Raw genomic sequence first — 16918 nt, 5'->3', positions numbered from 1 at the left:
CATACTTCTGGTGTCCCCTACTTCATGGTTACTCTTTAACCCTCTACATTTACATGTCAGACTCTGAACTCTAGTATCCTTAGCACTTCAGTGGAATTGTTTTCTTGTTTTAACCTTGCTTAAGTTAGAAGTAGTTTATTATATGCTCCTATAGCCCTCAGTTCAAAACTTCAGTGCATTGCAATTTTTGTTATAGTCTTCATCACAGTGCACTTTAATGTGCACTGTTCATATGTTTCCTCAATAGACTGAGCTTCTAGAAGACAGGAACAAGGATTTAGGTAGACTGCACATTCCCTTTGAAGTTAAACATAGGTCCTGACACAAGAACAGGTGGGAAATATTCTTCAATAAATTAATAAGTATTCATGAACATCAGTGATGGAATTATTGTTCCAAAGTTCCAATTTCTGCTTATGTTCATTTTGTCAACAGCATGTCACTCATTTACTTATTCATGAATGCAGTAAATATTTATGGAATGCCTACTCTGTCATAAAATCTGTTCAAAGAGTGGGAGTATGTGGTGAATGACAGCATGTGTAAGGTCTATGAGCCTATGGAATTCACATTGTGGTTGAAGGAGACTAAGAATAAATGCAAAACAGATAATTAAGATACTTTCAGATAATGATAAGTGGCATGAAGGAAATGAAATGGAATAATGGGTATATTAGTCCATTTTCACACTGCTAATAAAGACATACCTGAGACTGGGTAATTTATAAAAAAAATAGGTTTAATTGACTCCAATTCAGCACAGCTGGGAGGCCTCAGGAAACTTACAATAATGATGGAAGGGGAAGCAAACATGTCCTTCTTCACATGGCAGCAGCAAGGAGAAGTGCCAAGCAAAAGATGGAAAAGCCCTTTATAAAACCATCAGATCTTGTGAGAACTCAGTATCACAAGAACAGCATGAGAGTAACCGCCTCCATGATTCAGTTACCTCCCACCGGGTCCCTCTCATGACACATGCTCTCTCATCGGCACTTCTCCTTGCTGTTGCCATGTGAGGAAGGACATGTTTGCTTCCCCTTCCACCATTATTGTAAGTTTCCTGAGGCCTCCCAGCTGTGCTGAATTGTGAGTCAATTAAACCTATTTTCTTTATAAATTACCCAGTCTCAGGTATGTCTTTATTAGCAGTGTGAAAATGGACTAATATACCCATTATTCCATTTCATTTCCTTCATGCCACTTATCATTATCTGAAAGTATCTTAATTATCTGTTTTGCATTTATTCTTAGTCTCCTTCAACCACAATGTGAATTCCATAGGCTCATAGGCCTTACACATGCTGTCATTCACCACATACTCCCACTCTTTGAACAGATTTTATGACAGAGTAGGCATTCCATGAATATTTACTGCATTCATGCATAAGTAAATGAGTGACTTGCTAGATTATGGGAACTACAATTCAAGATGAGACTTGGGTGGGGACACAGCCAAACCAAATCAATGAGATAGTGAGTGGGTCTCCAGGAGCCTGAGTGGTCAGGGTGGGACTCTCTGAGGATGTAATAATTGAGACCTGAGATGAAAGAAGAACTCAGTCACACACCCAAAATCTTGGGGAGAGGCCATTCCAATCAGAGGAAGCTACTAGAACAAAAAGGACCTAAAGCAAGGAAAAGCTTGACACATTCAAGAAAATTCCAAGAGGCGCTGGTGGCCATGGCTCAGCGAGAGAGGTAATGAAAGGAAAGAAATCTCTAAGGCTGGATATGATGCTTTTCTAAAAAGATCCAGGCTAGGCAATGTCAATTTATCAAGCTTATCTCTGCCTCAGAGTCTTCATCTGCCTGTTATCCCATATCTAGGTTGATTTTCTCTTTCCCTTTATCCTAGAAAGTGAGGTGTCTATCTTTGTAAGCTCACCTGTTTCTTGTGCTCAGCGTGTCCTTATCTCCCTTTCAACTCTTGAATTACCCAGTTATTCCCATTCTTTCTTGCAGTATCTGTATTTTTTTTTCTTTTAAAAACTGTAGTTAAAAAAAAAACACGTAGCCCTAAATCTGCTCTTTTAATAAAATTTTAAGTGTATGCTATAGTATTTTTGACGACATTCACATGGTTGTACACAGATCTCTAGAACTTTTTTCTTGCACCTTTGATATTTGTGTATTTGTTTCTTCTTTTCAGAGTTAAAAACAAATGTTAGTCTATCCTTTCATAGAACCCCTCTCTTGACCTGCAACTTCTTAAGCTCAGGAAGATAAAAAATGCGTCTTTCCAGGACATGGTAGGGAAAAAGGCAAAACAAAATAGTTATAAGGTTTGAAAAAGGAAAGATAAGGAAAGCAGCATAGGATGACCCGTGACTTCTAGAAGAGAGGTGGGTCCAGTATGCTAAGTGTGAGAAGTATGGGGCGTGGTTATGTAGAATTCAATAGGGTTAGAAGAGCTCATACTATTATTACCTATGCCCTTGAGTTAGAAATCTCAAAGAAGTCAGATGTGATCTTTCCTTCTCATTTCCCTTCTTCCTTTTTGCCCTCATTTAATCAAACAGAAAATCCCCTTGGCAATTCCCTGTATATTTCTCACTCATCTCTGTCCCTTCAATTCTGCCTCTCCCTCTGCCCCGTAGTACTTCACCTACGTCATGATGAGTTTTTCTACCTCTGAGCTCTCTGCTTTCTCTCCATGCTGCATTCTGCCCCGTTTTGCTCTTTGTGCATTTCTTTGGAAACACCGAGTGCCCACTAGAACATGCCTTCCTTAGGCTCCCACTCAAGGCCTTCTGCAGTTTGTCTTCAACTTTGCTGCCTCCTTCTCATAGCTCCTCCCTAACTGTAACCAGAATGGTCTTTTCCTATTATTCTAAATACATGTTTTAAGTTTTTTTTTTTTTTTATAACTTGTTTATTTGGTTCTTCTAGCCAAGAATTTCTCCCTTTCTGTCTTCTGTCTGATGCTTACCCTTTCTGCTAGAACCTATCTCATGGTCACCTGCTTGACTGATCACTGGATTAACAGTGGTCTTTTCTCACTTCTGAATTCCAAGCACATTTATGTCATATAGGTTGTGTCAGCTCAGATTTGGAGATGGACTTCCAGGTTCAAATTTTTGTTTTACCACTTACTACCTACATACCTTGGGCAAGTTAGTTAGCATCTCTGAAACCCAATTTATTTATTTATAAAACTGGTATCTTAATAGTATTTATCTCCTAGACTTCTTATGAGAATCAAATGAGATGATGCAATAAAACCTTTAGCTGAATCTGTTTCATAGTGAGTGCTCAAGAAATGCTAGCTATTTTGTCATTCCATTGGTGCTTACAGTACCTCATCGTCATTTGTTAGCTTTTCTGGCATGCATACCATCCATTTGAAAACAGAGTTTTTGTAGTTACAGCAATGCTGTATATAATATCAAATTATTAAAGACAGTGGAAAGTAATTTATGTCCCCCAGATGAATTCCTTGATTGATTGTAAGAAAGTTGCTGTTTCTCCATATTATATTTTGACCACGATTGAAATGATCCCATCTGCCAAAGGAGAATTATTTCTTCTTTATAGACATAGTAAAAAAAAAACTCACTCATGGATAAATATATGTGCATATGTGAAATATGAATACAGTGATTTCACATTTTTAAAATTCCTGGCAATCAAATGGGATTGTGATAGATTATCTTTCTTAACATAACTTTTCTTCGTAGATATTAATGTAATAGTTCTTATGGGTGATGTTTAAAATGTTTAAGGAAGCAAAGCTTAGCTGTAAAATCGGGTATCTGCTTGATGATCACAAGTGTCCCATTCAGGTCTAAAATGCTTATGAAGTTTAAATTGCTTTGCAGTGTCTTGTGATCTTTCAGTTACCTTTAAGTGATTGATTTAATGAGCTTCTATTATTATGTTTTAGGCACGGTGTTTGGAATGCAAAATGAACTGGACACTTTCTTTCCTGAAAGATATTATTGTTCAGGGGTTGACAACATTTTCTATAAAGAGCCAGATTAGTGGTTCTCAAGTAGAGATAAGCTTGCCCCAAGAAATATTTGACAATGTCTGGAGACTCTTTTTTGTCAAAACTGGGGTGGAGGAGTGGTTGGAGAGGAGTAAAGCGTTATTGAAGGGAAGATGCCATTGGTGTGGGTGGAGGTCAAGAATGTTGCCACACTGTAGGCCTACAATGCATAGAATAGTGCTTCTGTGACAAGGAATTACCCAGTCCTGGATCTCAATTATGCCGAAGCTGAGTGTCTCTGGACCCGACAGTAAATAGTTTTGGTTTAATGAGCCATATGGTCTCTATCACGACTATCAAACTGTCATGGAGCATGCGAGCAGTCATAGGTAATATATAAACAAACAAGTGTGTCTGTGTTCTAATAAAACTTTATTTACAAGAGCAGGAAGTGAACTGGATTGGCCCCAGGGGGTTAGTTTGCTGACTCTTGCTATAGTTAAATGGCAGGCAAAACCTGATAATTATAGTGCAACATATTAAATTCTATCTATCTGTCTATCCACCTAGATCTATCTAGCTATCTGTCTACCTAAATAGATAGATTAGTCAAAGTTTTCACAGGTTTTTTTTTTTTTTTTTTTTTTGAGATGGAGTTTCGCTCTTGTTACCCAGGCTGGAGTGCAATGGCGTGATCTCGGCTCACTGCAACCTCCGCCTCCCGGGTTCAGGCAATTCTCCTGCCTCAGCCTCCTGAGTAGCTGGGATTACAGGCACGTGCCACCATGCCCAGCTGATTTTTTGTAGTTTTAGTAGAGACGGGGTTTCACTATGTTGACCAGGATGGTCTCGATCTCTTGACCTCGTGATCCACCCGCCTCGGCCTCCCAAAGTGCTGGGATTACAGGCGTGAGCCACCGCGCCCGGCCCTGTTTTCACAGGTTTATAATGAAGCCCCAGATATGAGCACTTAGCCTGATCTGAGATACTAGAGATGGTCTCCTGAAAGAGAAAGAACATGAACAAAAGTTTTAAAAAAAATTCTTTGAAGAGTGAGGAGTTAGACAAAAACAGTAATTTCTTGGAGAGGGAGTAGCATCAGTAAAGTCACAAGCATGCAAAATAGCATGATAAGCATGGAGAACTAATAATACAGACAAAGGAAGTAAAAGTGGCAGGAGGGGAGTAGTAGCAATAGTACTGTTACTGGACAGGGGTCCTATCCAGACCCCAAGAGAGGCTTCTTGGACCAAGGAAAAGTTCTAGGTGAGTTCATAAAGTGAAAGCAAGTTTTTTAAGAAAGTAAAGGGATAAAAGAATGGCTACTCCATAGGCAGAGCAGCCCCGACGGCTGCTGGTTGGCTATTTTATGGTTATGTTTTGATTATACGCTAAGCAAGAGGTAGATATTTATTAAATGCCTGCTAAGGACCGGGCTCTGTGCTACCATGCTACACAGGTAGTTTGGCTTGATTATCAAATGATAGATCTGAGGCCTGTTTGTCAGTATGGTTTTAGTTTCACACCGATAGTGGCACATGGATCTCTTCTTGCTTCATTGCTTTTTCCCTTTTACTGGAAAAGGGGAGAAAGGGAAGGTGGTTCCTGGAACTGAGGGTTCCTCTCCTTTTTAGACCATGTAGGTGTCTTTTAGCATGCTAAGACATTATAATTACTGTATAATGAACAGTGAGAATGATCAGAGGTCAGCTTTCCCACCGTCTTTGTTTTGTGGGTTTTGGCTAGCTTCTTTACCACATTCTGTTTTATCAGCAAGGTCTTTGTGACCTGTATTTTGGGCCAACCTCCTGTCTCATCCTGTGACTTAGAATGCCTCACTTCCTGGGAATGGAGCCCAGCAGATCTCAGCCTTGTTTTACCCAGCCCCTATTCAAGATGGAGTTTCTCTGGTTCAAATGCCTCTGACAGTAATAGCAGCTAACGTTTATCGAGTGCGTACTGTGTGTCAGGAACTCTAAGTATTTTAGGTGTGCTAAGACATTTCATAGACACAGAGCTCAGTCTTGCTGGAGTAATGTAAAATAAGGTTTAAGATGTGTGCATGCACCAGGGCTAGGGCCTTATTTTTAGGTGGGTATAATTGAGTATCAGAAAACCAACAAGGAGGTAATGAGTAAGATTGATTAACTGATTGGATGTTCCAGGTAAGGGCAGGAGGAAGCCACAAGTTTCTGGCTTGGCAGCATTAATTGAATGTTGATGTGCAGAGGAGAGGCAGGCCTTATGGGGAAAGGGCTGTTTTTGATGTGTACTTGTGTTAGCTGGAGAACAAGGTCAAGTTGAATAGCTGGAGCTGTAACTGTAACTAGAATATAAGCAATAAAGTTAAATTAATTGAAATTGATGAGATCAGGTAAGAAACCACATCAAAAGGAAGAACAATGTATTTTAGAGAAGAGTTCTGAGAGTAACTAATATTTAAAAGAAGGCTTAAAAGTGAAAATTAGTGAGGTGGGAGAAGAACTAGAGAAAATGTTGTCATAGAAGCTAAGAAAGTAGGAAGTTTCCAGGTATATGGCATAATCAGCAGTTTAGTGCCAAAGAGAGGACCAGGAAGTTGAGAACTCAAAGTGCCCTCATAGCTGAGAATTTAGACATCATAGGTAATCATTTTGTTTTGCTTTTGAATGAAAGAGGTAATCATTTTCAAATCCAGAGAGTAAAAGACAGTGAAAGTGGAAAAGCTAAAGTTACTAGAAAGCTAAATGTTGAAACAATATCCCAGTCAAGCTTTTAAAATGTATTTATTAAGTACATATAAGAAACCTTGCTATTGGGTACTATGCTCAGTACCTGGTGATGGGATCAATTGTACCCCAAACATCAGCATCGTACAATATATCCAGGAAATCTGCACAGTGACTCCCTGAATCTAAAATAAAAGTTAAAATGATAAAAATCAGTATGTAAATAAAGTCAAGAACGTGAAAAAAAGTAGTTCATAGGCTTATTTTCAGTTGCTCTAAATTTTTAAAAATAAAACACCTCAAGGATGTATTTATGTGTTTAGCAAATGGAATACAAACCTCATAGATCTGTAACTTTGAGACACCAAAGAATATTAGAAGACACTATCAATCAATTCAGTTGAGTTCAATCAATTCAGTTTAGGGTGTTTGTTGAATGCTATGCATTTTTAACAGTGATGTGACAGGATTTCTTTTTCCTTTCAAAGCAGCTTGCCATCTTATCTGTCTGTATGTTTATTGCATGAAGAATTTACAGTGGATAAAGATGCAGTTGATGCAAAAAATACACAGAACTTAAAGGATCGAATCATAAAGAAATATAACAAAATGCTATATCATATGGCAGAGTCAGTGATGGCAATTTGTACTAAAGACTTTGGAAGGGAGAGACCAACATGACCTGGAATATTGTGAGCGTCTCCATCTAATATTTCTGCTTAAATGCTGCTCTTCTCTAGAGAGAACTCAAGCAAATTACTCTTAACAGAAGAGTAAACGCAAGTGATGAAGAACCAAGGGACAATCAAAGGCGTCGACATATTGTTTGTTACTTGAGGAGTGACTGTATTTATTTATCTTTGCATCCCCAGGGCCAGGCACCATGGCTATCATGTATTAAGTACATGCAGCCAATGCTGAATTGATTTACTTTTGGTCATTAGATTTGCACAGCTGAGGTAGGTTGGATCATGTGCTTTGTGGATGCTCCCCAATTAATGGTGCTAATGACAAAGAGAATCAGGTCCAAGAGGCAGTGAGTTGGGAGCGTGCTACCTATAGGGAACTAGGAGAGAAAATATTCTTGAAACAGAAGACTAAATGCTAGATGCACTGTTAATGGGAATTGGTCACACCTACAGGACACTTCCCTCTAGCATAACATACTGATATATAAAAGCATGCTTCCTGTGTGACTGAATGAGCTAATTCTGGCTTAACACAGACAAACAAAAAAGACATCGCCAATGCCTTCGTCAGTTCAGTATCTCCTGAAAGAAATATAAGGTGAAGAGAAAGCTTATATGAAAAAATAAAGTGAAATTCTGTAAATCTGGTTCTCATTTCTAAGGGTTTATTATACTTGAGATTGCATGAAAACAGTATTGAGAATGACTACACTGTGATTTTTGCTAGCTTTTAGTCCGTATGGCAGAAAAGCATTTCTAAAAGAGATTTGAAAATTGTGGACTCTGATAACACTGCGAGTTGTCATGTTTTTTCTCTAATGAACAGCTTATCAGTAAATGTGCTCAGTGGTTAATTAACCGCATTAGAGTTTGTTGGCATCGAATATAGTAGAATGCCCAGTATCCTTATGCAAATTTGGATTTACGGCAGGTTAAATCCTGTGACCTGAAATCTAAGTCACCTGTCATAAATTAATAGGCCTGGGTACTAACCCTGCTGGGATTGGTGGTGACAAAGAACCCCACGAGTTGGGGAAATAAATCAAACCTGCATGGGTGAGATTCATTCTTTGGAATGTCTCACAAAGGCTGTTGCAGCCAATTGTGCTGCAGAGGCTGTGTGGTGTTTTGTGTTGTTTTGATTTCGTTTCATTTTATGGGGCAGCCAAGGCAGTCCAAGCAATGGCTCAAACCGCTGTTGATGCCAGCAGTGGCATCCATGAGGTGGCACTGGTACTTGGAGGTTATAGGAATCAGGTCGAGCTATGTCTGGTTCTAAAACACATGTCAAGTTTGGAATGTGGATATGAAGATACAGGTAGATTCCCAGGTGTCTCTGTCGGTTTAGGCTGCCCTAACAGAATACCATAGACTGGGTGGCTTAAACAACAAACATTTATTTCTAACAGTTCTGAGGGATGGAAAGCCCAAGGTCAAGGCACTGACAGGTCTGGTGTCTGTAAGGGCCTGATTCTTGGTCTGCAGATGGCCTTTTGTTTTGTATCTTCATAGGGTGGAAAGCAGAGATCTCTCCTATGTCTCTTCTCCTAAGGGCAGTAATCCCACTCATGAGGGCTCCTACCCATGATCTGTTAGAACCAAAGGTCCCACCTCCAAATACCATCATGTTGGAGATCAGGGCTTCAATATATGGATTTGGGGAAAATGCAAACATTCAGTCTATAGCACCTTCCACAGGAAGGCTTGTCATGGCCCACTCTAAGCAAACTAAAGTTCACAGTTTTCTCAGGCTTTTCGAGGGGAGTGGAACATAAGGCGGCATATACAAGACCGTCATCCAAAATCCTAGGCCTGTAGTGAGCCCATGTGGCAGAGCAGATATGGCCACCACTCAGCGGCCACTTGGCAGCCCGTAGCTCATGAGTGCCCTCTGGGTTTGCAGACTGAACTGCCTATCAGAAACTGGGTCAGAAGTAGCTATGATGCCTCCTGTCACTGTCAGCACTGGGTCAGGAAGGAGGGCATTAGGGCTTTTGTGTGTCTCTCAGATTAAACTCTGTTCACTTGAGGTTAAAACAAGGCAGAAGCTGGCCCGAGATAATCAAAGCCTCTTTCAAATCTATTTGCTTTTAAAGGGAAGATGTTGTTGGTGTCTACAAACTTCTAACACATTTGTAGGCAGTGATAAATTACTCTGCAAGTAATGGGGGACCTTTCTGAAGCTCTGGATCTCTGGCTAATGCACCCTACCCCAAGCACATTGAAATTTGCAATAGAAATGAGAGATCCTCGGCGTCTCGAGAGCGGGGAAATAATTACTTCAGTTGTCTCTTCAAATGAATCATTGGTGCTCATAAGGGAAGAGAATCTTTCATGCCTAGGGCATGTAGCCAGGTAATTTTGGTGGGGAATAACATTTCTTACCACATCGTGAGTGTTTATGTGGCTGGGGCAAAAGAAGTTGTGGTTTCAGTGCTGATCCATTAGCACTGAGTGTGGTGGGTGAAAGGCCCTTAATTGGTCCCCAGGGTGAAAACATCCCAGTATTTATAGACTATTAGGGGAAAGGGGGTTGGTGAGGCAGGTGACTTTTCAGCCCTACAGTGATGACTTTTATGTCTTCCAGGTCACATTAAAATGTTTTGCTTGAATCAGAATAAAAGTAGTCCTTTTTTCCACCCTAAATTCAGTGTCTTGGTTGGAAGTATCCACAGAAAACATTCCTTAGTCTTCACTTACAAAAGAGAAGGTGGGCTGTCTGTCCTCAAGAATAGTACAAGCTATTTTAGATATCAGATGTGTCTAAGAATGATCGAGTCAACAAAGGAGCATGGAGACAGTGGTGAGTTCTCCACACAGCAGGTGCTCAGTGTAGGGAGATGAATGCCTAAGTAGGTGGCACAGACACTGAAGAAGCACTGAGTCATTGTGTAGAATGTGCCAGACCAAGTGCAGTTTTAAAGCTCTCTTTGATCTCCTTGTCCTGTGAACTGAGCAAGGCCTAAATAAGAGGCAGAATTGGGAGGATTTTTCTTTGCACCTCACCTTCTTTCCCACCTGGCCTTCTAGGAATTGGAGACAGGAGAGAATCTTCCACATGCAAGTCAACCCCCAGGGCATCTTATAGTAACCAAAGCCTGGGTGAGAATAAAGAAATGACTGGAATCTAAAAGTCTCTAAACATAACGACCTGAAAGATGCCTCTCCTGAGAACTCATTATATAGAAAGGAGTCAAAAGTCAAAGGAGGAAGAGAAGCCAAGTGCGTGGATCCAGAAGAGTAACTGGCTCGGTGCATTTCCGTTTATCATACCGTTATCCCTGTAACATTTTTTGGCACTTCTGGAGTATAGCTCCATTGGATCCTTGATGAGTTAATTTTGCCCTAGATCAATGTCAAAGCTTAGAGTGAGAAGAGAAGGTTGGAACTACCTTAGGGAAGTTACAGGATCGAATAAATTTTATTATTATGCCAGACAGGTAGTGTTGAGAAAGATCCTAGTGTCACAGGAAACAACTCTTCTGAAGTTTCTATGGAGTATTCTGGGCCGTATTTTAAAATTTGACTATTCAGGCATACCTCATTTTATTGCTCTTTGCCTTCTTGCACTTTTCAGATATGGAATTTTCTTTTATTAAATGGAGGTTTTGTCACAGCCCTACATCAAGCATTTTCCAGCAGCATGTGCTGATTTCATGTCTCTGATGCACTTTAGTAATTCTTGCAAGATTTCAAACATATCTGTCAATGGTAATCTATGATTAGTCATCTTCGATGTTACTACTATTTTAATTGTTTTGGGGTGACATGACCCATGCCCATGTGAAATGTTCATAGATAAATGAGTTCTGACTGCTCTATCAACCAGCTATTCCCCCATCCTTCTCCCGCTCTTCAGGTTTCCCTATTCTCTGTCATACAATAATATTGACATTAGTCCAATTAATAGCCCTACTATGGCCTCCAAGTGGACAAGTAGGAAAAAACAGTTGCATGTCTCTCACTTTAAATCAAAAGCTAAAAATTAGTAAGTTGAGGTCAGCTGAAAGCTATGCCTCTTAGACCAAACAGTTAGCCAGGCTGTGAAGGCAAAAGAAAAGTTCTTGAAGGAAATTAAAAGTGGGCACATGAATGATAAGAAAATGAAACAGATATTGCTGATGTGAAGAAAGTTTTACTGTTCTGGGTAGAAGATCAAACCAGCCACACATTTCCTTAATCAAGAGCCTAATCCAGAGCAAGGCCCTAATGATTGAGTTTTATGAAGGCTGAGAGAGGTGAGGAAGCTGAAGAAGACAAGTCTGAAATTAGTAGGGGTTGGCTCAAAAAAGCCATCTCTATAACAAAATAGTGCAAGGTAAAGCCGCAAGTGCTGATTAGGTGAGATCATTGAGGAAGATGGCTACACTAACCAATGCATTTTCAATGTAGGTAAAAAGCCTTCTATTGGAATAAGAAACCATCTAGGACTTTCGTACCTAGAGAGGAAAAGTCAGCACCTGGCTTTAGAAGACAGGCTAACTCTCTTTTTAGAGTCTAATGTAGCTGGTGCCTTTAAGTTGAAACCAATGCTCACTTGCCATTCTGAAAATCCTAGGGTCCTTGAGAATTATGCTAAATCTACTCTACCTGTACTCTATAAATTGAGTGACAAAGCCTGGATGAGAGCCCATCTGTTTCCAGCATGGTTTACTGAATATTTCAAGACAAATTTTGAGACCTACTACGCAGAAAACAAAGGATATTATTTAAAAATATTACTGCTCATTGACAATGTGCTTAGTTACCAAAGAGCTTTGATGAAAATGTACATGAAGACTAACGTTTTTATGCCTGTGAACACAACATCATTCTGCAGCTCAACAAGTAATTTAGACTTTTAAGTCTTATTATTTAAGAAATATAATTTGTAAGGCTATAGCTTCCGTAGATAATAATTTCTCTGATAGATCACAAAACCTTTTAGAAAGGATTCACCATTCCAGATGCCATTATGAACATTTGTGATTAATGAGGAAAGGTCAAAATGTCAACATTAACAGGAGTTTGGAAGAAGTTGATTCCAACCCTCATGGATGACTTGGAGGTTTGGAAGAAGGTGATCACAACCCTTATGGATGACGTTGGAGTTCAAAACTTCAGTGTAGGAAGTAACTGCAGATGTGGTGAAAATAGGAAAAAAAAATCCTGGAAGGAGAGCCTGAGGATTTGACTAAATCAATGCAATCTCATGATAAAACTTGAATGGATGAGGAGTTGCATCTTACAGATGCACAAAAAAAGAGCAGTTTCTTGAGAGGGAATCCACTCCTGGTAAAGATGCTTTGGACATTGTTGAAATGGCAACAAAGGATTTACAATATTACATAACTTAATTGGTAAAGCAGTGACAAGGTTTGAAAAGATTGACTCCAATTTTGAAGAAGTTCAACTGAAGGTAAAATGCTGTCAAGCAGCATCACATGCTGCAGAGAAATCTTTTGTGAAAGGAAGAGTCAATCAATGCAGCAAACTTCATTGCTGTTTAATTTTAGGAAATTGCCACGGCCACCCCAACATTCGGTAACCACCAGCCTGATTAGGCAGTGGTTATCAAAACTGAGGCAGACCCTACACCAGCAAAAAGATTACAACTCACTGAAGGCTGTCAACTCAGATGACTGTTAGCATTTTTTTTTTTAGCAATAAAGTGTTTTTAATTAAGGTATGTACATTGTAGTTTTAGACATAATGCTATTACACACTTAATAGGCTACAGTATAGTGTAAACATAATTTTTGTATGCATCGGGAAACCAAAAAACATTTGTGTGACTCACTTTATTGTGATATTTGCTTTATTGCAGTCATCTGTCACTGAATCCACAATATTTTTGAGATATATCTGTACGTGTTTATGTCCCTAAGCAATATATATTATACTTTGTGTGTTTAAAATTTATGTAAATGATGTCATACTGTGCATATCTGTACAGCTTACTTTTTAAACATAGTATTTTCAAGATTTATCTATGTTGATGTCATTCATTCATAGTAACTGTTACTTCATGCTCCATACTTTTTTTTTTTGGTAGAGACAATGTGTTCACTGTGTTTCCCAGGCTAGTCATGAACTCCTGGGCTCAAGCAATCCTCCTGACTCAGCCTCCCTAAGTGCTTGGAGCTAAAGTGATCTCCCATCATAACCAGCCACTCCTGTATATTTTTATCCACATATGTGCCAGAGTTTATCTAGTACATATACTTAGAAGTGCAATTTCCTGCTAGGTCATAAGCGGGATGTATGTAACTTTACCAGGTATTGCCAAATTGCTTTCCAAAGTGATGTACAAATTTACACTACCACCAGCAGAATATAAATATTCCAGTTTCCTTGCATCCTTGACAATTTTTGGCACTGCCAGTAAATCAAATAATATTGTATAAACCAACTCATTATAGTGTAAACCAGATTTACCCTGTAAAACATATGCCTAAAATTCTCATTTCGAGGTCTTTGTTTCTATTGAGAATCCAGAGAACTCAGAGGTGCATAAATTGCACATTACCTCCCTTACTTCCAATTCTGCTAAGCCCCAGCAAGTGGCCTCCCATGCAGCTGTTAGCTTGGAGCTGGTCTCTTCTTTCTTAGCAGCAATTTGCTGTCTTTTTAATTTAGAATTGTTGTAGTTCTTCTAGTCCTTGCAGAATTTCATTACTCTGGCTTCAATTGCTCACATGTACCATCTTTCAAAAATGACAGGGTAGATGAGAAGATCACAGGGCCATACTCTAGATAAAACAAAACACAACCAAACCCTCAAAGCAGATATGATTACTGCAGCAACAGGAAATAAAGGCACAAAAACTGTTATAGATGGTCGTTTTCTTAGAAAAAATGTGTTACCAAAATGCATTCATTTTTTTTACCCACTTTAGGCTTCTCTCTCCAGAGCATTGATGGGTAGATAGGAAATTCATATGTTCTCTCTAGAGAACATTGTTAATCATATACATTTCAATGTATAATTAACAATGGAGTCTGTCCGACCAACAATTTCCATCGCAGAAAATCCTATGCTTTAGTCTTTGTGGACCATATGGCTGACCTACCTTATCAGTGTTATTAGTGTGGACCCTTTTGTGTGTTCGTCTTTTTCTTACATTTTCTACAATAGTGAAACAAAATATTTATTCTTGTTATGTGATTTTAATAACCTTATATTATTCAGCTGAGCCTGAAAGCCCAACTATGCAACAGAGAAAGGCTCTGCTCTCAATTAATTAATTTCAATTTGGTGAATTAACTTTAATAACATGCTAATGTATAGAAAGCTACTAAATTTTTCAGAATAAGTGGGTTGAGATTTCTCTTCCAAGAGTGATTTCAGCTTTGCTTCCTTTCTTTGTGAGTGGGAAGTGAAGTCTGATGCTACAGTGGCCTTCTAGAAAACCTGAAGCAGTAATCTGACAAGGATGAAACTTTGAAATCATTGAATTATTGAGCTTGGATTAACGTCTGAGTATTCACTGATTAATTTATCAAATAATTATGTATTGAACACTTCCGTATGTCAGCTACTCTGCTAAGTGTTGGAGATAAAATGATCAGGTAGAAGATATTCCTTTCCTGGTTCAAATTCGTCGTCTAGTTTCCATCAGCTTTTGAGTCAATGTGGTGTTTAAGGACATGAGATTCTATGGCCAAATGGAAGGATTTCTATTTATCTTTGGTTTTTACATTTAACTTGAAAAGTAACATTAAGAATGACTAATCTATAATGTAAGATTATATATATATATCGACATATATTTTGAAAAGTAACATTAACATGAAAAGTAACATTTAGAATGACTAATCTATAATGTAAGATTATATATATACATATATTGTATATATGCATATATTGTGTATATATTTTATATGTATATATAGTATATAAAATATGTACATAATATATTTTATATAATGTACATATGTACATAAAATACTTATACTATATAATATATACATTATATGTATATATAATATTTACATTCTATATGTATATATATAATATGTATATATGGATATATGCAGTTGTCTCAGTATTCATGGGAAACATGGGAGATTTATTTCAGCACCTTCATTGGATGCTAAAATCTGCAGATGCTTAAGATCCTGATTCAAAGAGGTGTAGTATTTGCATATAACCTATGCACATCTTTCTGTATACTTCAGATCATCTCAGATACTTATAACACCTAATACCATGTAAGTGCTATGTAAATAGCTGTTTTACTGTATTGTTTAGGAAATCATGACAAAGCAAGTCTGTACATATTCGGTACAGGTGCACTGTTTTTCTGAATATTTTTGATTTGCGTTTGTTTGAATCCATGGAACCCACAAATGTAGAGAACCAACTGTATATATTCTTCTGTTAAGTTCTAAATATTTTAACCGCAATAAGAATTTATATTATTGTGTCCTGTATTCAATGACTGAAAAGAGAAAGATGGAGAGAGAGATACAGAAATACACAGAAAGAAATCACAGCATGGAGTGGACATTTTAAAAATGCAAGTACATAGAGTGGCTGAAGTAAAGGCTAAAAATTATTATAAGTATATAATTTTTATGAGAAAATGTCATCTCATCTTCAAATAGTGTTAAGCAGTTAGAAAGACATTTTCCCTGTGGTAATACTCTCATTGTATCTGTCTTCATTTCAGTTCAGTTCAGTTTAGCCAACATGTATTAAATATCTCTTATGTGTTAAGTACCGTGCTAGCCATAGGGATCCAAAATTGATATTGAATGGTTTCTTCTTCAGACCAGTGAGAAATATTGGCAAGTAGGATGAAAATTATTATAGCAATTTGAGGAAGTACAAAAATGTTATATTACAACATATTTAAAATACTATGAGACATTTATAATTATGATGAATAAGCTTGTACCAGAGTGATCCTGTCACTAAGAACAACTAGAAAAGTCTGGATAAAGCACAAAATGATCAATCTGAAGGCGTCATAAATCCACCAAAGCAGAGAGAACTTGACACCAAGATCCCAAGAAAAGAAAAGGGAAGTACAAAGAGGTGGGATTAAAACTCAAGAGACATTTTCCCTGTGGGACATTTCCAAGAAGCTAAGCAGAGAGTGGTGTCAAAGAGGCTGAAACCTGAGCCAAACTTTCCGTTATTTAATGGAGCTGGGGGACAAAAATTGACTCTACATCTATCCAAGGAGAAAGGCCCTGATAGATACCCCAGGTTTTCATTTGTGACCCTTGAAGGAACATCACCAAGGAATAAGAAGAGCTAACACAAACCAGAAACATAGCTTCGAATCAGTTCCATTTTGGAATGGATTAAGAACATCTACCCTGCTTGCCAGAAGCAAAAATATTTCCTTCCTGGAAGAGACAAAATTATTTAGAGCCTAAATTATTATTTTTTTGTTTTTATACACAGGGTCTGGAAGTTAATTAACTGTTGCCAGGTATACCAGGAGATAAAATAAGAACCAAAAACTAGGAGAAAAAATTAATGCTAGAAGCAAACCTGTAGAAGAACCATATGTTAGAGTCATCAAAAATAGATTTTAAAATAACTGTACTAAATATGCAGGATATGCTGGGTGTGACGGCTCATGCCTGTAATCCCAGCA

At 38.2% G+C, this 16918-nt stretch overlaps 1 protein-coding gene and 1 long non-coding RNA gene across 40 annotated transcripts in view; both read left to right on the top strand.

Moving 5' to 3' along the window:
* The window catches only part of NRXN3 (neurexin 3), a 1699208-nt gene that overhangs the window by 495119 nt on the left and 1187171 nt on the right, over positions 1–16918 (top strand). The window lies entirely within an intron of this gene.
* On the top strand, positions 3176–5081 carry LOC116557657. The gene is made up of 2 exons (XR_004271634.1): positions 3176–4552; positions 4870–5081. It is a non-coding gene; the product is annotated as an uncharacterized LOC116557657 (long non-coding RNA).

This window comes from Sapajus apella, unplaced genomic scaffold, assembly GCF_009761245.1.
Source record: "Sapajus apella isolate SASKATOON/1434 unplaced genomic scaffold, GSC_monkey_1.0 scaffold20, whole genome shotgun sequence".
NCBI classification, from domain to species: domain Eukaryota; kingdom Metazoa; phylum Chordata; class Mammalia; order Primates; family Cebidae; genus Sapajus; species Sapajus apella.
The sequence above is the reverse complement of the archived record's forward strand: the minus strand, read 5'-3'. Positions and strand labels throughout refer to the sequence as shown.